The sequence below is a fragment of the Pyrus communis genome, chromosome 2, assembly GCF_963583255.1.
Source record: "Pyrus communis chromosome 2, drPyrComm1.1, whole genome shotgun sequence".
Classification (NCBI taxonomy): domain Eukaryota; kingdom Viridiplantae; phylum Streptophyta; class Magnoliopsida; order Rosales; family Rosaceae; genus Pyrus; species Pyrus communis.
In genome coordinates, this window is record NC_084804.1 from 34,229,979 (window position 1) to 34,257,764 (window position 27,786).

General features: G+C 37.9%; 1 pseudogene; it reads right to left on the reverse strand.

Moving 5' to 3' along the window:
- Nucleotides 1-1,099: 1,099 nt before the first annotated feature.
- LOC137725097 (L-type lectin-domain containing receptor kinase S.6-like) lies at nt 1,100-25,875 on the reverse strand (annotated as a pseudogene).
- Between the last annotated feature and the right edge of the window lie 1,911 nt (nt 25,876-27,786).

A 27,786-nucleotide genomic window follows, 5' to 3' on the forward strand; every position in this document is an offset into this window, starting at 1 on the left:
TTTATGGTTTGATGCTTAGCTACCATTATTCTATAGATATAATTGTGTTTGTTTATGTTGAGTGATTATCTTGCCTTACATGTAAGCACAACGATTTAGAGATTCCATATGCATATGAGCTAGAACTAGACTTGTAAGGTGTGTATGTTTATCGTTTCCAAAGAGCTTAACGGATTGTTGTATGTTAAATTAGACCTTGACCTTAGGCTAGTTGCATACGAAAATACTTGATTCTTGCCATGACCATTGGGAGAAATTATATTTAAGGGAAACAATTGCAAAATTGAGTTGGAAAAAGACCTTTTTGTAGATAAACTTCAAGAATTAAATTTTGAATTTTATGAATGCATTGATTTGAGAAACATATGATTGAGTGTGGATTCCAAAACCTTAGGCTCACCATCCATAGATTACAATCCTAATTCATTACAATCATTCATTCACTGTCGTGTTTTATTTCTTTCTTTTTACTATCTTGTTTCATCGGTTTTCTTGTTTGCTTATCAATCAACCAAATTGTGATTTTTAGTTTAATGCTTTAGTGTTTAGTTGGGTCATAATACGAAGAAAAAAAAGAGAGTCATTGTTTGTACCTTTGACTTGATAGTTATTATTTTTGTTTAAATTATTCTTGTCTTTGTGGAATCGACTCTAACTTATCGTTATACTATCTTTTTCAATTCGTATACTTGCGAGGTTTAAATTTGTGTTTAGATTTGTTATTTGTTAACAGTCTAATTATTCATATCAAACACCAGGGAGTTGAATTCAAATTTTTATAGAAATGAAGAATTGGCCTATTTTAGTTTGTTTTTGTAACTAATGGAAACTGAGCATTTCATTTCTATAAGACATCAAACACAATCTCAGACTACAAAATCTACAAATGAACTAAAGTAACTGAGGGATTCCTCAAGTTCCCTAGTCAATAATGAGCTCCTAGTTTTTTTTATTACAAACTGCACTGAAATCATACTAATTGTGTGGTTATTTGATCTATTACGAGCAACTAATGCTTCCAAAGTGGCTCTTCCGAGTCAAATATTGTACATCATCAAGTTCAAGATTTGGCCTAACACCACAGCACAACGGGATTTCTTCAGTCATCAGGAAAAACAAGCCCAAGGCTCACGTTTTGTTTTCTTGAAGGTAGCAGAGGAAAAGGTGTTTCGCCTTTAAGAATCCTTGGAGCTTCATTCACCTTTGGCCTCTTCACATGGTTTGGGTGCAGACAAGCAAGTCTAATCACCAACATCTTCTTTATCTCTAACACATCAATTATCAAACTTCCCTATCAACCTCAGATCAGTAGCTTCGATCAGTTTCCCCTTTTCCCACATGCTCTAAACCCAATCAACCACCACTGTTCCATCATTCTTCACTGGTTTTCTCCCCATCACGACCTTTAACACCATTACCACCATAGTAAAACTGTAAACATCAGTTTTAACAGTTGGAACATCTAAATAAACGTATTCTGGAGCAAGATATCCTATAGCTCCAGCTGGTATAGTTGCTTCTCTTAAATGATGGAACTATGCACATACACTCCCTCTATACCAAATCCCCAAGTTTGGCGTTAAAATTTGCATTGAGCATGATTTTTCAAGTGTTAACATCTTTATGAATTATTTGCCTCTCACACTCCTCGTGAAGATATGCAAGATTAGAAGCAGACCCCGAGAGTTATATTAAGTATTTGCTTATAGGATAGAACAATTGCTGAATTGAAGCTTTTCTGGAGAACTTTGTTAAGGCTTCCATTGGGCATACTCGTAGACTAGGACTAACTCATTACCCTCATATCATAACCCATGAAGTTGAATCAAATTCTTGTCCTGCAAACAACCCACTATAGTTGTAAACTCCATGGTAAAAAGATTATGTAGACTACCAATCCCATTAGCCCTCTCAAGCCTTTTCACTACCACTTCTCTACCAGAAGGCAGAGACCCTTATAAACCTTAACTGATGCCCCCTCCCCTGACAATCCTGTTTCGGTTAGACCCCATCGTAGCTAATCTTATCTTTGCAAGTGACAAACTTGTCGGAACTTTGTTCGCCTCAACTCCACAAGTTTTGCCCTCTCTGTTCTTCTGGCAGTGAACTTTCCTTTCTTCACACATACAAAACAAATGACGAAAAGAAATGCGAATATGGAGAGGACAAGCATAGCTAAACCTCCTAACCAATGAGCCATCTCCATTACCCTTGTTTTTCTTTCATGAGAACGATTTTCCGGATTGCTTTTGGTACCTAAATCTTCTGGTGAAGAGTACATGAAGCAATCCCCTTCTTCAGACGCATCAGTAGAAATCCTGGGTAGAAGAAACCCGATAGTCTTGACTCTTTACCTGTCAATAATGCAAATTAAAGAGCCCTGCCATTCGAGGCAGAGAAACCAAAGTGCCAGTTGGAAATTTGTCAATCGAGCTAGTAACCGTTTCCCGTAAGTGAGACGAACTTAGAAGGGAATAAGGGTGACATTATTGTTCGTCACAGGAAAGAATAACGGGTGACGTCATTGCAAAGCATTAAAGGGTGATGTTACTGTAAACGCAATTGCAAAAACTTTCTCGGAAAAATGAAGGGCATAAACTTTCTTGGAAAAATTATAAAGAAACGGTGATAAAGTAGTACATGTTGTAAGCATAATTTACTAAACAATTATGGAGGAGAAAAGGGTGTGGCATAGAGAGAGATGTGTAATTGTGAGGCATGTTCTATTCCACCTCATTGTGCCTTTATTTATAGTAATAGGGAAGGTAAATTCCCTACCCTAATAGGATTAAAACTCTAATAGGATAATATCTAACCCTAGAGAATATTCCAAGATACACTTGGATTTACACAATCACATTCCTAATCTAATAGGACTACAACACTTCCCCCGGAGTGTGTAAATACTCAACTAAATGGCGCATCAGGTCTTCAGCAATGAAGTAAGTACAGTTGATGAAGTCGTTAGCATAATAAGCGAATACGAGTCTCAAAACAATGGAAAAATGTATAAAAAGGTAAAACTAATAAAACCTCGTTATGGTAAAACTCAAGGTGGGAGAAAAACTTATAGACTAAGGAGAAAAGTGAGAAGTTGCATTAAGTACTATACGTCTTTTGGACATAAGTAGAAGAGCTCACAAGGGTATAATCAGCCCAGGATGGGTGCCTTGTCAAAACCTAGTTTGGTAGTAAAAACCGAGTGGAAAAAATGCTCCTAATCGTAGGGAAAAATAGTACATTTAAGATCAAGTGAGTTTACTTCTGGATACTCCCCTGAGTTTGACAGAACTTCCAAATAAGAACTACAAGCATTGCATATAAATAGTTAGGCATACCAATTCTTCGGACAAGCTTCTGGAAGGTTGACTTCAGCAGTGATGTCATGTAGAGGTCAGCAAGGTTATCTAAGATTAGCTTGCGTGACTTCAATCTCCTGATCTTTTGCTAATGTGATGTAGACATAATATGTCTTGATGTTGACTTCGTTGATGTATCATGTCCTGGTCAGGTCGATACATGCAACATATTCTTCATGGATTATCGTTGGGACTCAATGATGAATGAAAACAACAAGTACTTCAAATATGCTCAACAAGAGCTCTCAACCATCACATGTGGTGTAGTGAAGTGAGGTGAGTCTTGGAACGTTTTGAAGATTTCGCAACTAAGGTCGTATCGTAGACCTCCAAGATATTGCGATATCCTTAACAGTAAAGATATAACCATTCGGGGATTTGCCTTGTGCATGTTTGATAAGTGACAAGCGTCAGCATAACAAAGAAGGTAAACATTATTCCGAGGATCAAGGGGGTCAGATCCGTTCGGGATGTGTTGGGATTTGCTCAAATCTGTAGTACCTTTCAAGGTTGTGGGAAAACATCTTGAATACCAATTTAGTGGTTGTGTGTAGGCGTAGTGCTGCATCTTACCAATAAATTAACAGCGAAGGAGATGCCCTTTCTAATTGCAATGAGCTAAGTACAACAAGAGCAAAGTTTAAACTCAGATATGGAACTTTGGGTTTCATAACCTCTTCCAGGGTCTTATTTGTATATAACGTATGGAAGATTATAGGTATACTCAAAGGTAACACCTTCGAGGTGTAATTTGACTAGTAGACCAAAGTACCGTCGAAATAACACTTCAACTTCAGGTCAAGGCACAAATGAGTTTTCCTAAGATCTTTCATCTCAGATTTTGTCTTCAGGTGCGAGACAGTTTTCTCAAGCCCTTTTAGAGTCTTGGTGAGATTTATGTTAACAACATAAATTACAACTCTAGCAATTCAGAACATGACTTCATAGTTTAACATGCAAGGACATACTTCATATCCCTAACTGATCAAATAATCACTTAGACAAGTATACCACATCAACCAGATTGGCTTAATCCATAAGTAAACGCCTCAAACAAATTGTGAGGGTGTTTCGTGGTTTAAAACTATTTGAACCAGTCCATGTAATTCTTCGGGAACTTACATGCAGATCTCCCTATCAATATCCCTATGGAGAAACACTAACCACATTTCACAATGCTACTGTTAATCACATGGCGTTTAAGAGAAACTTTGCGTCATAAGACGTGCATCATATCGCACTATTTTATTCACCTATTTACACTTCCTTTCCCACTTGTAACAGAACAGGGTTACCTTAAGCACTGTAGGAACGATAGGTCCAAACACACTTTGGTAAAGAATTTAAACCTGGATTGTAATTTCAGTTGTCCAATCAGTTCTACTTTGTCACTAATCAACGAAACATTGTTCGATATCATTGCTCTGTAGCTACCATATAAGTGAAAATATCATCGATGATAATCTCATTCCAATTCCATTAACTTATCCAAACTAGTATACTGGACCACGAACATCAAGTCTCGAGAGTAATCCGGATTAATCTTATGAGATGGAAATGATTGAGAGTGATTGAGTATGGATTCATTGTTGTGTTGTGATCTTACTTTTCTAAGGAAGTAAATCCTATGAACCGAGTGATCTATTGTGCTTTAGACCAAGATAGATTGATTGGTTATCCGTCGGTGTACCGGACCGTCCAGTAGGGGTGGCCAAACAGTTCAACAGGGACGGCACATTCTTTGGGGATGTTGACTCGACGTCCATTAAGTATGTCTATCCTTGTAGGCATGTTTGTAGTTGGTATATATGATCTCGTCACTTTAGCTAGATCAGAGAAATGTGTCTAGAGCAACATGTTTGTAGCATGTTGACTCCACATCTATGCAAATTTGCGCTGTTCTTATCTTCCTCTAACAACGAGAAGACTGTCTCATTAAAGTGACAATTCGTAAATGAGTGGTAAAAAGATCGCTTACAAGGGCTCTAAAGAGCTAGTGTAAAGAAAAATCATAATCAACAAAGATTCACATCCTTTTTTGAGGACCCATGTTGGTACGTTGCGGCGGCGCAACTTGGCACATGGAATACACACCCAAATGCATAAATACAAAATGCCAAGTTCGTACCCAGTAACCAATTGTAACGTCGAAATGGTTGGGTGGCAATGAGCCTTAAGGTGGAGTAACATAGTTGTGTACAAGATTGCATAACCCTAGGCAGAAACCGAAAACTTGGTGCATTTACCAAGGTCCGTGCTACCAATGAAATTGTGCTTTATGATCACTATGCGATGCTGTTTTGGAGTGAACATGGGAATTCAATGTCTAATTATAAATCCAAAAGATATGTAATACTTTATCAAAAACCGTCGATATAAACTTTTTGACATTATCCAGTCTTCCAAACTTTATAGGATAAGTAGCGTGGTGAACCCTTAAAATCGGCTATGAGGTTTAGCATCAATGTGTGTGGACAAACATGTGACCAGTTTGTTGATTCATCAACCAAAACCATAAATATTTATATGGTCCGCATTTTGGTTGGATTAGTCCACATATATTCCCTTGAATCAACTGTGAAAAGAGGGTCCTTTCGTATCTTTGCTAGGGATGTTATAGAAAATAAATTTTGTCAATGAGCAGGCTTGGCAAATTATGCTTGCAAACATAAGATCCTTACTTCGAGTAAGGAGATGCATAATGGCATCATTGTTTGGCCTAAGTGTCCCAAATGGTCATGCTAAGGCAAGTAAACTGCTCGAATCACCGGGTTCTAGGCCGGCCACTTGTGGTGTATCCCAATCGGGAGGTGGCCCATTGGCTGTAAAATGAAGCTTCAGGCTCATTTTTTGAGGTGGTGCAAAAATCTTTCAGTCTATTTCCATCAATGGTTTCATTCATGATCATTGTCATCTCGAATATCCTTAATACTCAATGACGTTCTTCCTGAACAAAGAGAATATAAGGTATCTGAAATAGTAATTTGGTACTATTCATACAATGAGAAGCGTACCAATGCTCTTAATCAGGTCGGATAGACCTAAAGTCATTGCTAGAGATGTGATTTAGGCGTAAAGTTAGTGTGCGTAGTGTCACATTCATACCTAATCATGTGTTTAATTGAATTCGGTCACATGTATACAAGAAACATGATTCAATTAACTCGCATTCAAGGACAATATCAATAAGATTATCAATAACTAAAACAAACACCAAATGTGAATCCAAGAACATAGAAAAATGTTCACAAAGTAAATGGTTTACTAAGGGGATTTGGCCAACATGGTCATTTATGTCAAAATTCTGCTTTTCCAACGGTATTTGGTGAAGCAAATTAGTCTCTCATATTGACTACTATAAAGGTACTCTTCAAAAACATTGGTAGGGGCATAAACAGGTGCATAACCAATGATCTATTCTATCGAGACGTAAGTAGATTCTGCAGGGTTGAGGTTTGGGTACAATATCCTTTATTCTTGAAGTTTTAGGTCTTAGGTGCCAAGGATCATGCTTCTGGCATGATGCCACACCTTGGCAGCCCTTAATTCTACTATATGTTGTAAAAACAAACTCGAAATTGGATTGTAAGAGAGACAGACCCAGACTTGGGTTCGGTAGGCTCTAGCCAAAGATGGAAGGGTCTACTGGATAGGCCTCTGCCAAAGAAAAGTAATATAGTTTGGTGCATCTCTGCTGAAGCAGAGCATGCCCTTCAGTGCATCCCTGTTGAAGCAGGCATAACCATTCAATAAACTTTGACCGAATTGGGTTGAGCCATTTGGTAAACTCCAGCCGAACGGGTCTATACTGTTTTCTCACATTTATGGTAGTAATCAGATCCGAGAATTTGGTAAACTTCTGTTCTCTACATTGCTACTTCGAGAGTGAGTTAAAAATTTGGAAGGACGAGAAAAATATTCTCCAGTCAAAATTCGATCTGATTCATAAACTTCAGAATCGTACCCATTCATGGACGTAATCATGGTGTGCTTCAGACAATATATTTCATGATTAAACAGTCTGTAGAAGCAAGCCAAAGAGCCATGAAATCCTCGTTTGGGAAGTATTTACAAAATGGAGGGAACAAGATTGTGAATAGTGCTATAAGAAATAAAATATCCATAAGCATCAAAGTTAGAACATTTGGATTCTAAGACATGGTTTACATGAAAAAAGTTGGGTTTTCATGGGTGTATTGTTTTAAGAAAACTTCGGGTTTAGAAGGCACTAAATTTGAAACTACAGGCTTAATTTAGTATATGAACGTTTAGTTCATAAAAGAGAGGTTCTTGTAAGAACACAGAATACAATGTATTGATTTAAGTGCAGTGGGTTTGAGTTGCTTCGGGAACTCAAGTGTGAGCTTCGGTACTATGAAAGGATGTCAACGATTCAAAGTAGAAAAATAAATTATTGAATTTTTAATGTTCAAAAGTGAGATTCAGGCCAATAATTTTGGATTAATTATCAGATTAATGGACTGATGGTTACTTTTAACTAATTCAATAGATTGGGACCAAACGGGGTCGATCGTGGAAGCAAAATAATGACAAAGGATCATATTAGCATAAATGAAAGTACCAAAAAAAAAAAATAGTTGGACATGATTTAGAATGCGGGGATTCCAAAAATTGGCATCGGGTCGAAAAAAGTATGCAGCCTAGCACGTAATTGCTGGCTACAATGGGTCACGGCCCTAGAGCAAGCTGCAGGCCTTTGGGCTCCATTATATGGTTGCACATCAACCTAACTTGATTGTAAGTCTGTGGGTCAAGGAAAGACGGCAAAGCATGAGTGGTAGGCTTGCTGGCTTTGGGCAATGGCGCCAAGAAAGACCAGCTTTTGTTGGCTAATTGGGTCGATTGCGCGGACAAGCCCAACATGGGCTGGCGTTGGTTGGACCATGAGAAAGCCCATCAAACAAATGCTGGTATGCTGCTTGAAAGGGTTGCAGGCCTAACAAATTTCAAAAACTCAGGCTGTGGCTTAGTTGAAAATTTTCCCATAAATTTTAATTTCTTTTTCGAAATTTCTAGGGTTTGAAAAACCCTAATTGCTTCTAATTTATTTTGATACTTTGACTCACAAATTCCACATAGCAAAAATTGCGTAATGCATGAAATGTTTAAGATATATTGACAAATATATGAAACATATACAATATATATATGTCCGAAGGTAAATATAAATGTAAAGGGTTCATGCATCATGGGGAATGTTTTCAAGCTTCATGGCCGTTTCAAATATCTTCCTTTATTTTAAGTGTACTTGATGGATAGAAAACAATAAAGTCTTTGAATTTTGTAGAAGATCCTTCTCGAAAAGTTGGAATTGCATCTCCAATGTGTTGTATCACATTCAACACAGAAAAATTAAATTGAATCAATAACATGTAGATCAACTTAATAAAGTAATAAATTAATCATAAAAAGAATGATTAAAACGTAATATTCTCCTGATTGAAGATCAAACTCTCTTAGCCCAGCCTCAGGAGCGTGTTGATAACGTGTTGTAGGCGTAATTTACTAAACTATTATGGAGGCCAGAAAGAGAGAGGGGGTGCAGCATAAAGAGAAAAGAGATAGATGTGTAATTGTGATGTATGTTCTATTCCACCCCATTGTGCCTTTATTTATAGTAGTAGGGAAGGTAAATTCCTTACCTCAATAGGTTTACAACTCAAATATGATAATATCAAACCCTAGAGAATATTCCAAGATATTCCTAGATACACTAGGATTTATACAATCACATTCCTAATCTAATAGAACTGCAACAATACTAGGGTTTTTTGTTATGATACTTGCCAGGTGTCATAATCTTACAATGACAGATGTATGGTAGATGTGTTAGAGTTAGTTAGTTAGTTAGTTAGTTAATTAGTTGGAAATATCCTACAAATAGCAAATTGTAAGAGAAGCTTAACACTATGTTTGGATGAAGAAATTTAAGATTACTAAGGAATTTTAAAATGACGGAAATTGCAATGACAAGATTTTATTTTCTAGAATTTGTGAATTCTTGTTTGGTTAACCTAAAAAAAAAAAAACCAATGGAATTGAATACGGACTTTGCTATTTTGAAACTCTCAATCATAGAAATTGAGAAATGACACCTATTTATGTAGAATTTAAACTTGGGAATTGAAGGTCTCAAATTCCAAGTTTTTTTTTTCCACACGGAAATTCTAAATTTCTATGTTTATGAATCCAAACAAGGTAATTGATGCATGTCAATTTATAAATTCTAATTTTTATCCAAATTCTAAGTTTATTTTCCTCATCGAAACATAGTGTAATAGTCAATGAATTAGTATTGATCTTCTGTATTCTCTCTGTGCGCAGTTATAGAAGATGTCGAGCTAGGTTCTAACATTGGTACCAGTCAGTGTTTCGATCCACTTAATCCTTCTTTGTCGTATGACACACCAAGCGTTGTGAAAAAACATGGAACCCCGAGTCTCAAATCTGGAAACAAAATTCAATGAATTCAAAGCTTCACAAGATGAATTACAATCAGAATTCAATTCGTCACATGAACTGATTCTCCTACATCGCAATCGCTCATGTCACGTTGCAATGGGGGTTATGTGGGGGAATCTTTAGAGGCAACTCCACTAAATCCACAGGTGCAAGAAGGGGCATTCCTAATTGGGTTCCCAATATCAAGAACCAAGATTGCGGCCATCAATACCAGCAATAATCAAGACCGCCATTCTTGAAGATGGACTTTCCTCGATTCAATGACGGTGATGATCCAATGGGGTGGCTTTATAAAGCCGAGCATTACTTTGAATTTTTCAACATTAAAGATTCGAAGAAGGTAAAGTTAGCATCTTTTCACATGCTCTGCAGTGGTTTCAATGGGGGCGATGCCTAATCAACTACCCTAGTTGGGAAGAATTTACAAAGGTTCTGTGCCAAGAATTTGGTCCCTCCAGATTAGATGATTAAACATAAACTTTGGTTAAGCTCCGTCAAGTGGGTACCCTTCGAGATTATGTGATTAAGTTCAGACGCTTAGCAAACTGTACCAGCGATATCAATCCTTCATTACTGAATTCTTGCTTCATTGGGGGATTAAAACTAGAACTCATGCCTGATTTGAAACTTCTGAAACCAAGGGATGTTCTTAAAGCTTCAGCTTTTGCACAACAAATTGATTCCAAGCTTTCTGATCTCAAGGTGAAATTTTCTTTTAAATCTCATGTGATTCAACCTAATTTTAGATCACCTCTACAATATGAAAATACTACGAATATGGTTGAGAATATATCAAGATTCAATAACTTGAGAAGATTAATACCAGAAGAGATAGATCATTGTAGGAAAAATGGTCTTTGTTTCCATTGTAAAGAGAAGTATGTTCGAGGTCGTAGCTGTGAAAAGAAACAATTGTTATTGCTTGATGTGCAAGATTATGTTGATGGTAAAGAGAATAAAGTAGAGAATGATTCGGAAGAGATAGAACCTGAAATTACTCATTGTGCTCTGTTTGGAACCCCAACACCTCCGAAACCCCAGCACCTCCATCTATAAATACTATGAAGGTTCCAAGATTTGTCAAGAATTGTCGAGTTACAATCTTAATAGATTCAGGCAATTCACACAATTTTATTGATTTGGGTTTGGTTAAAAGAATCAAGAGTCATTTGAACATTGGTCATGTGTTTAATGTCAAAGTTGCAGATGGTGGTAATGTGTCTACAAAAGGTACATTGTCGTAAGTTGCAACAAAATCCAGGAGTATAGAGGCGTTTCAGATCTTTATACTATTACATTAGGTGGTTTTGATAAACTGTATATGCAATTCATCAAAGATGGAAAAACCTTCTCATTACTAATACTACATCTCAAAGGGCTCTTATTGATCATATATCAACTCTACAAATGCAGAGGTTAATAAATCAAGAAACAACAATAGGAGTCATTTTATTTCAAGTTGAAACTGCAACAATTGAAAACCAACTTGTCAATTTTGAGACAATGGATCAAAGTTCTCAACACCTTTCTATTGAACAACAACAAGCTTTACAACAGTTATTGAAAGAACTTGAGATGATATTATGCACTCCAAGCACCTTTTCCTTGAATGATCCATGATCACAACATTCCACTGATTACATGTAGCAAACCTCCCAATACTAGACCCTCCATAACCCAGATATCCCCACATACCAGGGTAAGCACGTGCTGGTCGACACCCGAGGGTGACGAAGCTATTTTAATATGCATACAAATAAAAGATATGTAATTAGAAAGATTATGCCACTGCAGAAACGTGTTCAAAGCATACAATTAATCAAGAATAATATGAAAGAATTACTATAGAAAGGTATGAACAAAGGAATGAGACCTACACTAAGAAGACTCGAGGATACCTATGCGGAAGTACTCTGATGTCGGGATCAAATGCCTCAATTCTAACCCTTGAGAGGGCACAAAAACCAAAGGTGAGTGGACCAACTTTTATCATAATAATACTGATAATAGGAAAACATTTTATTTCTAAACATAATAACCCCCTGTTTTGAAAACACATATAATACTACATAAGAGGTTTTTTGAAAACCCTAGCATGCCATGAAAAACCATTTATAAAGCAAGTATGTAAAATCTAGTGCTCGGTAATGGAAATATCATCGCCCGGAGGCAAATCTGTAAATCTCATCGATGATGTACTCAACTAGGGGTATCATAGACACCTGAATGCAGTACCTATCCATCACCTGAAGGTGAAACTGTACAGTTTGGGTTAAGTCAGTGGAGAAACATGGTAGGCCCCATCACCCGAAGGTGATATTGTACGACTCTGGGTTACGCGAGAAAAGAAACATATGCATATACATCTCACATCGACACTAGCCGTGGCTAATGAAGTTATCCGACACTGGTTTCGCCAGTGAAGCTAGGGATATGGCATAAATATCTCACTCCTCATTCGCTCGAAGGCAGTACCTGTCTATCACTCGAAGGTGAAGCTGTACGACACCGGGTTTCACCAATGAATAAACATGGTAGGTCCAATCACTCGAAGGTGAAGCTGTACGACTTTGGGTTACGCAAAGAAGAAATATATTCATAAATATCCTCAATTGCGTCCTATGGCCATAGACGTTTACATACCTGTGTTGTGTGCATGTGTTGTATGATAACCCACTAGATAAGTACCGAAAACGTACCTCAAAATCTCATATCAAATCCGGAGCTCAAAAGCTCAAGTCTCATCACGTAATTCCATAAAATAAATCATATTTGTAAATCCGTAATATAGATCATATTCGAAATTAATAGAAATCCATATATGGAACTCCAATAATTCACAACCGTTCGTAAACGTAATTTCGATAAAATCATAAATATAGAAATCCATAAAGCATAACATATAACATGCTCAAATCATGAATTATGAAATGCATGCTAGGCTAATATTTTATAAAAACATGCAAGTTAAGAAGGGGTCCACTCACATATATTTTATTGCCCGAGAGCCGCTTGAACTAGTGAGGATGGTGCCACCTCCCATCGACGCACCTAAACACAAATAAAGTATATTTATTAAAACTCAACCCAAAAGTCAATGTTGACCCGTCAACGATCAACAGAAGTTAACAGGTCGAGTCAACGGATCGGGTCGAATTCGAGCTTACGTCTAGTGGATTGGGTCGGGTTATTATGTTGGGCCGGGTAGTGGGTTTTGGATTTCTAGGCTGGGACTAATAGGTTATGGACTTGGGCCCGTTCTAGGGTTCGGGCAGGCTTACTAGGTCTGTTGGGTTGGGTTTTAGGTACGCGAGTCGGGTTTGACCCGTTTGGGTTTGCTGGTTGCCGGACCCAATAAAGAATAACATTGGAAGTTTTAAGGATTTCGATCGGGAAACTTCCTCGGCTCTGACCAGTTTCAAACCTTAACTAAAATTCACCATTTAAAAGCCAGAATGACGCTAAGAGAATACAGATTCGTTTTATACCATTTTGGTTCACAGCCATGGCCGGAAGATGGATAGAAAAACGCCTGCAACCTCGCGGTCTTTCGTCGGAAATTGAAAAGTTTATTCCTTCGTAGCTTGTGTGCAAACTTATTCAAATCAGAAACTTAACACCCTAATATTGTTTCTAACTCACGAAGGAAAAAGGGCAGTGCTAATTTGAAGTTTACTTGATCCTGGAACTAGAAATCTCACCAGAGTTCGCAAGATTGGTGGCAGTGGTGTTGTGCATCAGTGAATAGAGAGGGAATGAGAGAGAACAGACGAGAATGGGAGTTTGTGAGGGAAGATGGCGAGGTGAAGGACGAGTTGATAGATTGAGTTAGGATGGCAGAGCTCGTCGGAGTGGTGAGTTGATGACAAAGGTGGTCCGTGGGTGTGCTCGGGGGGAAGAGAGAGAGTGATGAGAAGAAGGGAGATAAGAGAGGGAAAAAGAGAGAAAGAGAGAGTTCTAAAGAGAAAGAGAGAAAAGTCACAAGAGAGAAAGAAGAGGGAGAGAGTTCTAGAAGATTGGGAACCAATCTGTAGGTCACACATGGCACACAACCCTAATATAACATGTGTTTCAAATGAAAATTTACAAAAATACCCTTGCTATTTCAAGTTTCGTAAAATCTTCATTTTAGCTCCAAATTCAAATCCGTTTACGCCCACACATTCGAAGCGACGAATGCTACAAGGATATGCCAAGGAAATGAATCTCACGTGACACAACAAGGCAATCAACAAAAGTCAACGTTTATGCCTTGAAGGGCATATTCATAATTTCACACTTTAAAATTATAAAACCAAAATATTTGGGGACGGGTCATTACACTTCAGATATGGTCCTATCCAAAAAGTTGAAATAAAGAAGAGTGTACAAGAGATTTTACAAGTTGGGTTCATCCAAGTTCGTAACAGTCATTACTCTTCAGTAGTGATATTAGTCATAAAAAATGAAGGCACGTGGTGAATGTGCATGGACTATAGAGGGTTCAATGATATCACTATCAAGGATAAGTTTCCTATTCCTCTTATTGGTGAACTCTAGATGAGTTGTTTGGAGCATAATATTTCTCTAAATTAGATTTAAGGGCAGATTATCACCAAATTCGAATACATGATGAGGATGTGGAGAAGACTGCATTTCAAACACATGATGGTCATTACAAATTTCTGGTAATGCTATTTGGGTTGACAAATACCCCTGCCACTTTCCAGTGTTTAGTGAATGAAATATTTAGACCACATGTCAAAAAATTATCTTAGTTTTCTTTGATGATAAAATGGTCTATAGTGCTTCTTAGTCCTTACATTTGAAGCATTTAAGGTTGATTTTTGACACTTGAAGGAATGCACATTATTTATAAAACAATCTAAATGCGCTTTTGGTAAATCCCAGGTTAAATACCTTAGTCACATAGTTTCAAAAGATGGTGTTGTTGCAAACCCTACAAAGTTGGATTCCATTTCTAAATGGCCTATTCCTACAATTGTGAAAGCTCTCAGAGGCTTCTTGGGATTAACAGGATACTATAGAAAGTTTATTTCCCATTTTGGCAAGATTATAAGTCCCTTGACTGCCTTTACAAAGAAGGACAATTTTAAATGGAGTTCATAAGCTACATAAGCATTTCTCACACTGAAACAAGCTATGCTGTCTCCATAGGTGCTTACTCTACCAAATTTTGATAAGCCATTTATTATAGAGACAGATGCTTCAAGACATGGGATTGGTGTAGTTTTACAGCAAGAGGGAAAACCAATAGCCTTCACTAGTAAAGCGTTATGTCCACGGAATCAGGTACTATCAGCATATGAACGAGAGATGTTGGCAATTTTACATGTTATACATAAATGGCAATTATATTTGGCTGGGAATCACTTTATAATTTAAACAGATGACCACATCCTCAAATATTTCCTACAAGGTAGGGCTCACACTCATTTTCAGCAAAAATGGGTGACTAAATTGCTTGGTTTTGACTATGAGATTCAGTTTAAACAAGGCTGCAATAATCAAGCAGTAGATGCTTTGTCAAGATCTTCATTAACACTTGATTCTTCTCTGCACTCCTTGGAAGAATTGCAATTGTTGGCTATCACCTACCCTTATTCTCAATAAATGGATGATTTGCGCATGCATATTGAAAAAGATCCATGGATCATTGCCAAAACTCAGAGTGTATTAACTAAAGATAAGCATGTTGCTCCTATTGCCAATTTGAGATTTTAAGTGCATAATGGATTGTTGAAATACAAGAATAGAATTGTGTTGAGCCCCATAAGTGCTTGAAGGGATAAGATCTTTGCTGAGTACCATGCTACCCCAATTGCGGGACATGAAGGTTTTTTTAAGACTTACAAGAGAATATCAAGGTGTTTTTACTGGGAACGTATGAAAAAGAGTATTAAGGAATTAGTGGCTTGTTGTACTACTTGTCAGGAAAGTAAATATGAGACTCTTTCACCACCAGGCCTTTTGCAACCTCTTCTAATTCCAACAAAGGTTTGGTCTGACATCTCCATGGATTTTATAGTGGGACTTCCTCCTTGCAAGGGTAAAACTGTGATATAGGTGGTAGTTGACAGGCTCTCTAAATACTCTTATTTCACAGCACTTGGACATCGATATTCTGCTTCCTTGGTGGCTCAACTCTTTAAGGATAACATCTTCAAATTGAATGGAATATCAAACTCAATCATTAGTGATAGAGATTTAGTTTTTCTAAGTAAATTCTGGAAAGAGTTTTTCAACTTGCAAGGTTGTTCATTATGTTACAGTTCTGGGTACCATCCTCAAACTGATGGGCAAATAGAAGTTGTAAATAGGTTTTTGGAAACCTATTTGAGGTGTTTCTGCAGCCTTCAACCAAAGAAATGGGCATCATGGTTGTCTTCGGCAGAATGAAGTTCTAACACAAGTTATCATACTGCCACAAAAATGGCTCCCTTTGAGATACTGTATGGTCAAGCTCCACCAACTATACAAGCCTATGATAGTGGAACTACACAGGTGGATGCAGTGATCAGAGTTTGAAAGAAAGGGTCAAGGTCATCTCACTACTCAAAAACAACCTGGAAGCTGCTCAATGTAGAATATGAATACAAGCTGATAAGCATCGGACTGAGAGGGTTTTTGAAGTTGGTGATTAGGTTTACTTGAGGTTAGTACCGTACCAACACATGTCTTTGGCTTCACATTCCTTCACAAACTCCAACCTTGATTTTATGGTCCTTTCCAAATTCTAGCTAAAGTGGGACCGGTGGCATACAAACTGCAACTTCCAGAGCAATCCAAATTACATCTTGTGTTCCATATTTCTTTTTTGAAGAAACATTTAGGCAAAAATGTACAAACTACTACACCATTACCTGTGATAACAGATGCTGGCATCCTTCAAGATGTTCTTATAGCTATTTTGGACAAAAGATTGATCAAAAGAGGTCATACAACTGCTATTGAAGTATTGGTTCAATGGAAAAACCACTCGAAAAAAGATGCTACTTGGGAATTATATCAAGAGTTGAAGCTTAAGTTCCCTGAAGTTGCTAATTTGTGATTTTCTTGTTGTAGTGTTGAAATATTGTGCTGTTTTTTTTTTCTTCTGTTGTGTTGTACTATTTGTGTTCTTTCATTGTACAAGTTGTGTTTCAAGGGGGAATTGTTAGGATACTTGCTAGGTGGCATAATCTTGCAATGACAAATGCATGGTAGATGTGTGAGAGTTAGTTAGTTAGTTAATTAGTTGGAAATATCCTACAAATAGCAAATTGTAAGGGAAGCTTAATAGTCAATGAATTAGTATTGTTCTTCTATATTCTCTCTCTCTATGTAGCCATAGAAGATGTCGAGCTAGGTTTCAACATTTTCTTTCCCTCTAAAATTCTGCAGATGCTTCTATCGATCTTAATACTTGAGAGATTTAACTAGTTGAATATATGAAAGAGAGGGAGAAGGAGTGAGGTAAAATTGGGAAATTTTATTTGAATCCATATAACCTATCTACACTCAACTTAAATTTTAGTTATGAACTGTCATTTACCCTATTGCATAATTACCATCAAGTACAAGATAAAATTAACAATAAAATTAGAATTTATCAATAAACCCACCCAATAATTAAACCCTATAATCACATCAAATCATACTATCATGCAATATTTATCATCCGTTCATTCTAACTAACACTCTAAGTCTCTCTTATAGAGAAAAACAAGTTCTTTTGACCTATAGATGATGATATTGTGGTTCGTGAAGATGGTTAAAATTGCTTTGATAGATATGTGGAGATTTTCTTTTCTTTGAAAATATTTGTCAATTTTTTTGTCTTTTTACATTTGCAGATACGTCTCCAATTGTATCTTGCTTTGAACACTAAGGAATTACAATTTAAATGGTAATATATTGTTTGAGATTGGTCAATTGTAACTTCTTCGAGAACTAGATCTTCGCTATTATACTTGAGCACGAGGGTGTTCAGGGTTTATACAGGGGGTTAGGGCCGAGCTTCATTAAGTGGGTGCTTGCATCAAGGGTTTCATTCATGTGCTACGAAGCATGCATGAGGATACTGGTAGAAGAAGAAAAAATGGAAGGGTAGAATATTTTCAAGAGAAATAAATTATATTAAATAACAAATCTAGGAACAAATTTGAATCTTTTGGTAGAGGAGAATTGTATTCCACAATAATCCCTAAAAGAATTTTTATCACAGCTAAGCAAACGCTACAAGAAAAGATAATCCAAGAATCTAAGAACAAAAGTTAGACAGCCACAATTTTTAAAGAAACCTAAAACTGCTCTCTTTTATGCTTTGAATGAGTTGTAGAATACTGCTTTTGAATTTTTATTGTTTAAATGGGTTATGAATTATATATTGAATTGAGTTTGTGAGGATAATTTAGGTGGTAAGTTTAATTTTAAAGAGATATTGATAGTTTAGTTAAAAGTAATATGGGTGTAAAGAGTAAGTTGAGTGTAGAAAGATGTTATATAGGTTTAAATAAATTTTTCCGGGAAAATTTCCCCATTGGATTGATTGAGAAAAACCAATTTTGGGTCCCAGTTAGAGCAATTCCACTCATTGCCAAAGGGCAAAGGCAAGAGCAAGGGCTTCTCAATTGCCCCTTAACCTCAAAAACCACCTCTAGCAGTCCATCGGGCCAAAACAAGGAGAGCAATTGGTGAGCCACACCAAGCCTACCCAATCACCCATGCAATTTAAGTCCGACCTTGCATCACTAGGTATGTCTAATGTTAATCACGTTCTGTTTTTTTTTTTTTTTTTTTTTTTTTTTTTTTTTTTTTAGGCCACACTGGTGTGGCCTAGTGGTGCGACAACTTTTGTTGTGTGGGACACGCGGTAGCAGCTCAAACTGAAGAGTCCAACGACTCTATGACGTAGCGTGATGATAGTCGTTGGATTTCCAATGGCATGATACCTTTGTGGACCCGACCCGCCCCACTAATTTTGTGGAACCGACCTACTCCACCCTATTTTGTTCTTAGAATTTTTGGACCCATTATGAACTGCATGAACCTGCCCCTGACCTGCGGGTCTAAGACCCGTATGCCTTCCTCTAGTTTAGAGACCTATGTAGACACCAAAATTTCAGTGAAATAAATGTTAACCAATGTATTAACATTACAACATTTATTCATTTCACTTACATCACACATTCATTTCACCTACAAACTCCATTCATTTCACTTACATCACACATTCATTTCACCTACATTACACATTTACTTAACCTACCAACTCCACTCACTTCACCAAAAAATGGATGGTGGTGATTCACTCTTTTGGCCTATAAATAGCCTTCTCCATCAAGAGGAAAGGGGAGGAATTTACATACACATGATGCGAAACTTATGTGACACACAAATTAAACCCTATTTGTGACAATTGTAGTAATGATGTAAGTAGGGATCGTTCTAACCGGGGATTAACTAGGGGTGCTAATCTAATTTGAATTGACTCAAAAACACAAAAACTAAACTTAAAGACTCTTAACAAGACTACTATGACTCAGAACAGCTTTGAAACACTCAAAACTGCCTAAAACAATCAAATTGACTCAAACAGAAACTAGAACTTAATTTGGACGAATTTGAAAGTGTTTATGACTCCAAATGCTTAAAGACACAAAATAAAACAGATTTGAATGACTAAGACTCAACAAAATATGGGGGGATTGTGTTTGGACGAATTTAACTTAATGGGCAGATTGTAAAGAAAACAAATTGTAAGACAAAATTGTGATGAATCAATGGATGATTGAATAGCTAAGGGGTTCTTCTCCACACATGAAATATATGCAACGTAAGTCAATTTCCAGTTATCAATTCAATAAGTTATGAACCTCGACGCTCCAAGTTAATTAGGTCCGCTTAAATTAACCTTCAGATTTCCCGAGAATCATTGAATTGGATGAATATGCATCGCAATCAAATTATTCCTAACAAGTTCTCTATATGAACAGCATGATAAAGATACAAGTTAGAATCATTACGTTCTTTGGAAATCATAAGCATCGACAAGGCATTTGTAACTATGAAAAGCATGATACTCTTGCCAGGAATCTACTTAACATGATCGTGACTAGCGACCTTCACTACTTGTGAATATAAACTCATAACGATTAGGTGAAACAAACTTATATCCTAGCACCAAATTCAAGCATGCAACTTAAGCGTGCACTTTCAATCAACATACAAGAATAAGTTCTAAATCAAACGGTTAAGCAAATTGTATTCACGACTTATGCAACGATAACTGGAATTAATCAACTTATTTCACATATATAATCATGGTTTCGAATACACCCTTAGCCAAAGGGGGTTTAGTTCCTCATACGTACAAGACAAAGATAAGTAAATTTAACCATTGAAATCAAGGAAAGGAAAACACCTAAAAATTCCAACAACTCAAACTTGAATTGTATGAACGTTTAGGCCATCTTCTCCTCCTCTTTGTTGCGGCACAAGGTCTAAGGATAGGTTTTGGGGTGGTATTTGTATGGAGGAATGGATGTGTGATGGTAGGGTAGTGTTTTGGAGGGATGGGGAGTGGTTGGAGGGCACGGCAATGGAGAGAAAAGGTGCAGAAAATGGCTGCAATTAAGGGGGAAAGCACGGCAGAGAATATGATTGTTTTGTGATGGATGAAGTGTGTATGAATAGATGGTTTTATAGGGAGAGAATGGGAGAGAATGTGAGAGAATGTGGCTTAATGATTAAAGAGGGAATGTATGTGGAATGACAGCTAGAGAGTGAATGATTAAAGAGGGAATGCATGTGGAAGTGTGGCTGATTGTTAGAAGGGGAATGCACGACACACAAGGGTTCCTGCTGGAATGGTGATGAATGTGGCTGCAATATGAAATGGGAGAGCATGTGGGTGAATTATAGAATGGGAAAGCATGTGAGTGACAACTAGGGTGATTGGTGGCTGCAATGATGAAGTGGGAAAGCTGGAAATGCAAAGGGGAATGCACGGCAAGGTTATGGAGTGATGGAGATCATGTGGGTGAATTATAGAATGGGAGAGCATGTGGTTGAATGATGAAGTGGGAAAGCTGGAAATGCAAAGGGGAATGCAAAGGGGAATGCACGACAAGGTTATGGAGTGATGGAGATCATGTGGGTGAATTATAGAATGGGAGAGCATGTGGTTGAATGATGAAGTGGGAAAGCTGGAAATGCAAGGGGAATGCACGGCAAGGTTGTGGAATGGGCTAGGCCCTTTGTTTTATGTCCTAAAGTGCATACAAGGCCTTCAATTTCGTCCAACACTTTGGCTCCAAGCATAAGCTATCCATCCTTAGCCCAAAAGTGCTCCAAAAGGCCCCAAAAGGCTCCAAAATGCATCCTTACGTCAAATACGTCTTATGATCCTGAAAACACACAAAAGAAGCTTGAACACGAAAACAAGCAAACTAAGTCGCATAAATATGCTCCTATCAAATTCCCCCACACTTAGCTTTTGCTAGTCCTCGAGCAAAACAGAAAAACAAAACAAAACCTAAACCTTCCAACAATGGTCTCAAGGATTCTTAATGCACATGACATGTTCAAGAACATTACTCACATAGATTTTAGTCATCCTTATGCTTAGGCACATACGTAATCATAACCACTCCTTACTAGTTCTCATTTAATCAATTTAAAACAACATTGGAATGTAGTAACATGCCTTAGAGAATTCCCTTAATTCCTTACAAGATACTCTCTTATTTTCACACAGACTTTCTGATTACACACCCTACACTAAGTATATGTGAGAAGATTGATGTAAATATGGAACTAAACACTCACATATGTTTATAACAAGGAAAGCACTTTTCTGGAATGTATATGAATATGATCTCATGAAAGGAATGCTACTAATTAGATGCGAGAACCAGGGACACCATATGCTTACATCAATTCCAAACTCCACATTATTGAAAACATAATGATCAAGATTGAAGCATAAGGATTGTAACGGGGTAAGGGTGATTGGCTAACAATAAAGGGTAAGGATAACAAACGTTCTTTTAAGCAATAGCAAGCAAAGTAATGAAATTTGACACTTAGAATCACTTATGATTGCAGAAACTCACTTAGACACACAAGGGAACAATTCACACAACTCTTAGGGCCATATTCAACGTTTTGGACCCTTTCTTCAACTACCACAAACATGTGAGCTTATTTTCACTTATTTCATCCTCTTTTTCTTTCTTTTCACGACTTTTTCTTTTCTTTTTCTTTTTCCACGATTTTTTTTTTTTTTTTTTTTTCATGCCTTACTTCTTTTCGTGGCATATCAACACATACACACAAATTCCCCCACACTTGTTGTTTTGCAAAATTTGAAAGGATTCCCTCTAAGTCATGCTTACTATGCTTCAAGAACAAGGGTATGAGTGGTCCTAAGCTAGGCTAGGTAGGGATGATATGGGTAAACAAAGAACAAAGGCTAACAATGGCTCAATGGGGGTATGACCTACAATATATAGTGCATGGGTTGGCTGTTTGGTTGATGGCTTCACTACACACTTAATCTTGATATATATTATGCAATCATGCTTTGAATGGAATGGATGCAAGTTCTAGCATTTGGAACTAAATGATGAAACGCCTTCTAATTAGCAACCAAGCAAGAGTAATGAGATCATGCAACGAGTTTGAAAACAAGAATCACAGATTAATACTCTCCAAAGAATGTTTAAAGCTCAAGTCTCTCAGGGTTGTAATGTTATTCTAAGTTCCTTCCTTCAAGCATATTACAAAAACTTATTTTTTTTCTTTGGGATTAAACATGAATTCATAAATAACAACTATAACCAAGTATAAACCAAGAATATATCAAACTTCCATCCATGTTTATAACTCTCTTTCACAGCCATGCACATAAAAATCAAATCCTCATCATTGTGTTGGAAGGTATCCTAAGACACAAACACACAAAAACAAACACAAAACTGACTCAACTTGACTCATTTTAGTTGTTTCAAACTGTTTTTCGGATTTTTTTTCAAAGTAACACATAAAAAGACTTCAAAACATGTTAAAAACACTTAAAACAGTGGGAAACAAGTTTAGACATGTTAGGTGGTAATACCCTACGAATTTCATGCAAAAATATCTCAAAACAGAATGTTACCCCCCCACACTTCAATTAAACATTGTCCTCAATGTTTTAAGCCTAAAATCACACCAAACAAAAGTAAACACATAAACAGCAACTAAACATACTAAACATGGCAGAATGTAACTAACAAAGAGAAGAGTTTAGGGATGCAAATCTGAGTGTGGAGCGATTCCCAAGTTCTTCCTTTGTTGATTGCATGGGTTGCCTCCCAAGTAGCGCTTTCTTTTTACGTCTTGCAGCCGGACGATGCCACATTGATCAACCTTCATGGGAACCCACGGCATAGTGGGTAGTCTCCTCCACATCATGTTCTACAAAGCTCTCATAGTAAGGCTTCAATCGATGCCCATTCACCTTGAACTCTTGACCTGTTTTGAAACTACAAACTTGGACTGCACCATAAGGAAAAACATTAGTAATAACAAAGGGTCCAATCCAACGTGAACGTAACTTACCCGGAAATAGACGAAGACGAGAATTAAATAACAACACTTTCTGTCCAACAGAGAAGGACTTGGTGCGAATCATCTTGTCATGAAAGGCCTTTGTCTTTTCCTTGTAAATTCGGGCATTCTCGTAAGCTTCATTCTGTATCTCCTCAAGTTCATTCAATTGAAGTTTACGATGAATTCCCGCCTCATCTACATCCATGTTGAACTTCCTCACGACCCAATGAGCCTTATGCTTCAACACCACAGGTAAGTGACATGATTTGCCATAAACAAGCCGAAAGGGAGACATTCCTATGGGTGTTTTGTAGGCGGTCCTATAAGCCCACAATGCATCCTCTAACCTCAAGCTCCAATCTTTTCTTGATGGGCCAACCGTCTTCTCAAGAATCTGTTTTATCTAGCGATTCGACACCTCGGCTTGCCCGCTTGTTTGAGGATGATAGGGTGTCGAAACCCTATGCGTAACTTTGTACTTCTTGAGCAGTGCTTTGATTGTGCGATTACAAAAATGTGAACCTCCATCACTTATAAGGACTCGAGGCATTCCAAACCTAGCAAAAATGTTAGACTTCACAAAATCTGCAACCACTTTGGAATCGTTAGTACGGTTGGCTTTTGCTTCCACCCATTTGGAAACATAATCCACCGCCAACAAGATATAGAGAAAACCATGTGAGGAAGGAAAAGGACCCATAAAATCAATGCCCCACACATCAAATATTTCAACAGAAAGTATAGGGTTTTGTGGCATTTGATCCTTAACACTTATATTACCTATTCGTTGACAACGATCACATGTAAGGCAAAATGTCCTAGCATCCCTAAAAATGGTTGGCCAATAAAACCCACATTCTAAGACTTTAAGGGCAGTGCGTTGGGTGCCAAAATGTCCCCCACATGCATATGAATGACAAAATGTTAAAATAGATTGAAACTCAGATTCATTCACACAACGTCGTACAATTTGATCGGGACAAAATTTCCAGAGGTATGGGTCATCCCAAACATAAAACCTAGCAACCTTTTTAAGCTTATCACGTTGATTCCTATTAAGTGTGCTAGGGATATGTTTAGACACCAAAAAGTTCACCAGATCTGCATACCAAGGCTCACTTACCTGGATAGACATTAATTGTTCATCGGGGAAGGTTTAAGAAATTGGCAATGCTTCCTCATGCACCATTCGACTTAGGTGGTCAGCCACCACGTTCTCCACGCCCTTCTTATCCCGAATCTCAATGTCAAACTCTTGTAGAAGCAATATCCAACGAATTAGTCTAGGCTTGGCCTCCTTTTTCGTGAGCAAATAGTTGAGAGTTGCATGATCCGTAAAAATAATAACTTTAGTACCAAGTAAGTAGGATCGGAACTTATCTAATGCAAATACCACAGCAAGTAATTCTTTTTCAGTGGTTGAGTAATTTAATTGAGCATCATTTAGTGTCCTAGATGCATAATAAATAACATGAGGTTGTTTGTTCTTTCGCTGCCCCAAAACAGCACCAATCGCATAGTCCGAAGCATCGCACATCAACTCGAATGGAAGGCTCCAATCTGGAGGTGTGATAATGAGAGCCGAAGTGAGAGCCTCATTTAAGTGCTTGAATGCCGTGGAGCATGCATCATCAAACTCGAAAGCCACCTCTTTTTGAAGCAATCGGCATAATGGCTGTGAAATCTTGGAGAAATCCTTTATGAAACGCCTATAAAAACCTGCGTGACCAAGAAACGAACGAACCTCTCTAACCGAAGTTGGAGAGGGTAAGTGACGAACAAGGTCTACCTTAGATTTATCCACTTCAATGCCTTTTTCAGAAATAATATGTCCTAGAACAATACCTTGCTTAACCATGAAATGACATTTTTCCCAATTAAGCACAAGATTCGTTTTAACACAACGTTTCAAAATTAAGGTCAGATTATTCAAGCAATGATCGAATGAATTACCAAACACGCTAAAATCATCCATGAATATCTCAATAATCTTCTCCATATAATCAGAAAATATACTCACCATGCATCGTTGAAATGTCGCAGGGGCATTGCACAACCCAAATGGCATACGCCTATATGCAAAGGTGCCAAAGGGGCACGTGAAAGTTGTCTTTTCCTGGTCCTCTGGAGCTATCACAATTTGGTTATATCTGGAATATCCATCAAGAAAGCAATAAAATTTATAAATGGCTAACCTTTCTAGCATTTGGTCCAGGAATGGCAATGGAAAGTGATCCTTCCTTGTCATGGCGTTTAACTTCCTGTAATCAATACAAACACGCCAACCTGTCACAACACGAGTGGGTACAAGCTCTTGTTCTACATTCTTCACCACCGTGACTCCGGACTTCTTTGGAACAACCTGCACGGGTGACACCCAACGACTATCAGAAATAGGATGTATAACACCACAATCAAGCAATTTTATAATCTCCTTTTTTACTACTTCCAACATGGGTGGATTAAGGCGACGTTGAGCTTCACGAGATGGCTTGGCTCCCTCTTCCAAAAAGATGCGATGCATGCATGTGGTGGGACTAATGCCTTTGATATCCGCCAAGGTCCATCCAATGGCAGATTTATGCTCTTTTAACACCCTTATCAACTTGTCTTCTTCTTGGGCCGTGAGTGAGCTAGTAATGATGACAGGTAGTGTCTGATCTTCTCCCAAGAAAACATACTTCAAGTGACTAGGTAATGGCTTTAACTCAAGTGTAGGTGGCTGCACAATTGATGGAAGTAACGTGTTAGTCAAAACCGATCTAAAATTGAGAGTGGAGACTTACCAGAGTGTGAGGGCAATGACTCAAGGGCTGCGACCATTTCAAGCACTTCACTACAAGGGGGCACGGCAATATGGTCAGATTCCATGCCGTGGCTTGCAAGGATTCCCCCACCTTCATTTGTTGCTCCTATGCCGTGCACTAAGGCTACCTCGAGTGCATCTTCGTTCATTTGATCCAAATGCATCTGTGCCAACGAATCCACAATGTCAATAGCAAAACAAGAATGGTCCTCAATTGGATATTTAATGGTTTCAGAAAGATTAAAATTAATAATGTCCCCATCAAACGCTATGGTTAATGTTCCTGTAAACACGTCTATCTTTGTTCTCGCTGTTTTCATGAATGGTCGGCCTAGCAAGATTGGCAATGATGGAGCATGGCTCGAATCCTCCATTTCTAAGACATAAAAATCTGCAGGAAAAATAAGATGATTGACCTGCACTAAAACATCCTCAAGGACTCCCTTGGGATAAACGTTAGAACGATCGGCCAATTGAATTATAACGCCATCTTGTTTTAACTCACCAAGGTTCATAGATGCATAAATGGAATATGGCATGACATTAATAGAAGCACCTAAATCTAACATGCATTGTTCAAATCTAGTGTTTCCAATTGTGCATGGAATAGTAAAGCTCCCTGGATCCTTACACTTTGGAGGTAACTTTCGTTGCAAAACTGCGGATACATTTTCACTTACTTTCACAACTTCTTTGTTTGAAATTCTTTTCCTAGTTGTGCATAACTCTTTTAAAAATTTTGCATACCTGGGCACTTGCTTAATGGCATCAAGTAAAGGAATGTTTACTTGGACTTTTCGAAAGGTATCCAAAATGTCCTTTTCGCTTTCTTCCTTCTTCGATTGTGCAAATCTGCGAGGGAAAGGAACATTGGGCAGATTAGTGTTCGAAATCACAACATTTGGGACAACCTTACCTGAGGTGGATGGATGGGAGGTCGTAGATGGCTGTGGCATTGGTGGTACCACCCTTGCCGTGGGGTAGGATTGCTCATCTTCTTCAATTTGTATCTTCTCATCTTCCTTGTTTCGGGCAGATTCATGTGCTTTGCTTCCCACTTCTTTTCCACTTCTTAGGGAGATAGCTTTTGCAGATTCGAAACCACCCTTTGGATTGACCACCGTAGTGCTTGGTAACTTACCATTTTCACGAAATTGTCCCAAAAATTAGGCCATTTGTCCCATTTGCTTCTTTAGCTCATTAACCTCCTTTGCTTGGTTCTGCATTCCCTGTGCCATTGTGGTTAATAATTGATATGTTTTATCATCATTCATAGACGTACCTGAGTTGGTTTGGGATGATTGTGCTTGAGGAGGTGGTTGTGGTGCCATTGACCTTGGAAAGAAACCCGGGGGTTGTCGGAATCCACTTTGTTGGGCAGGTTGTTGTGCATCTCTCCATCTGAAATTTGGGTGGTCACGCCATCCTGGATTATAGGTGTTTGAATACGGATCGTTCCTTGGTTGGTTTTGGCCTTGAAACCCAATTGCGTTTGCGCTCTCCCATCCACCATTCTCAATTAATTGAGGGCATTGATCAGATTGGTGTCCTTGAATGGAG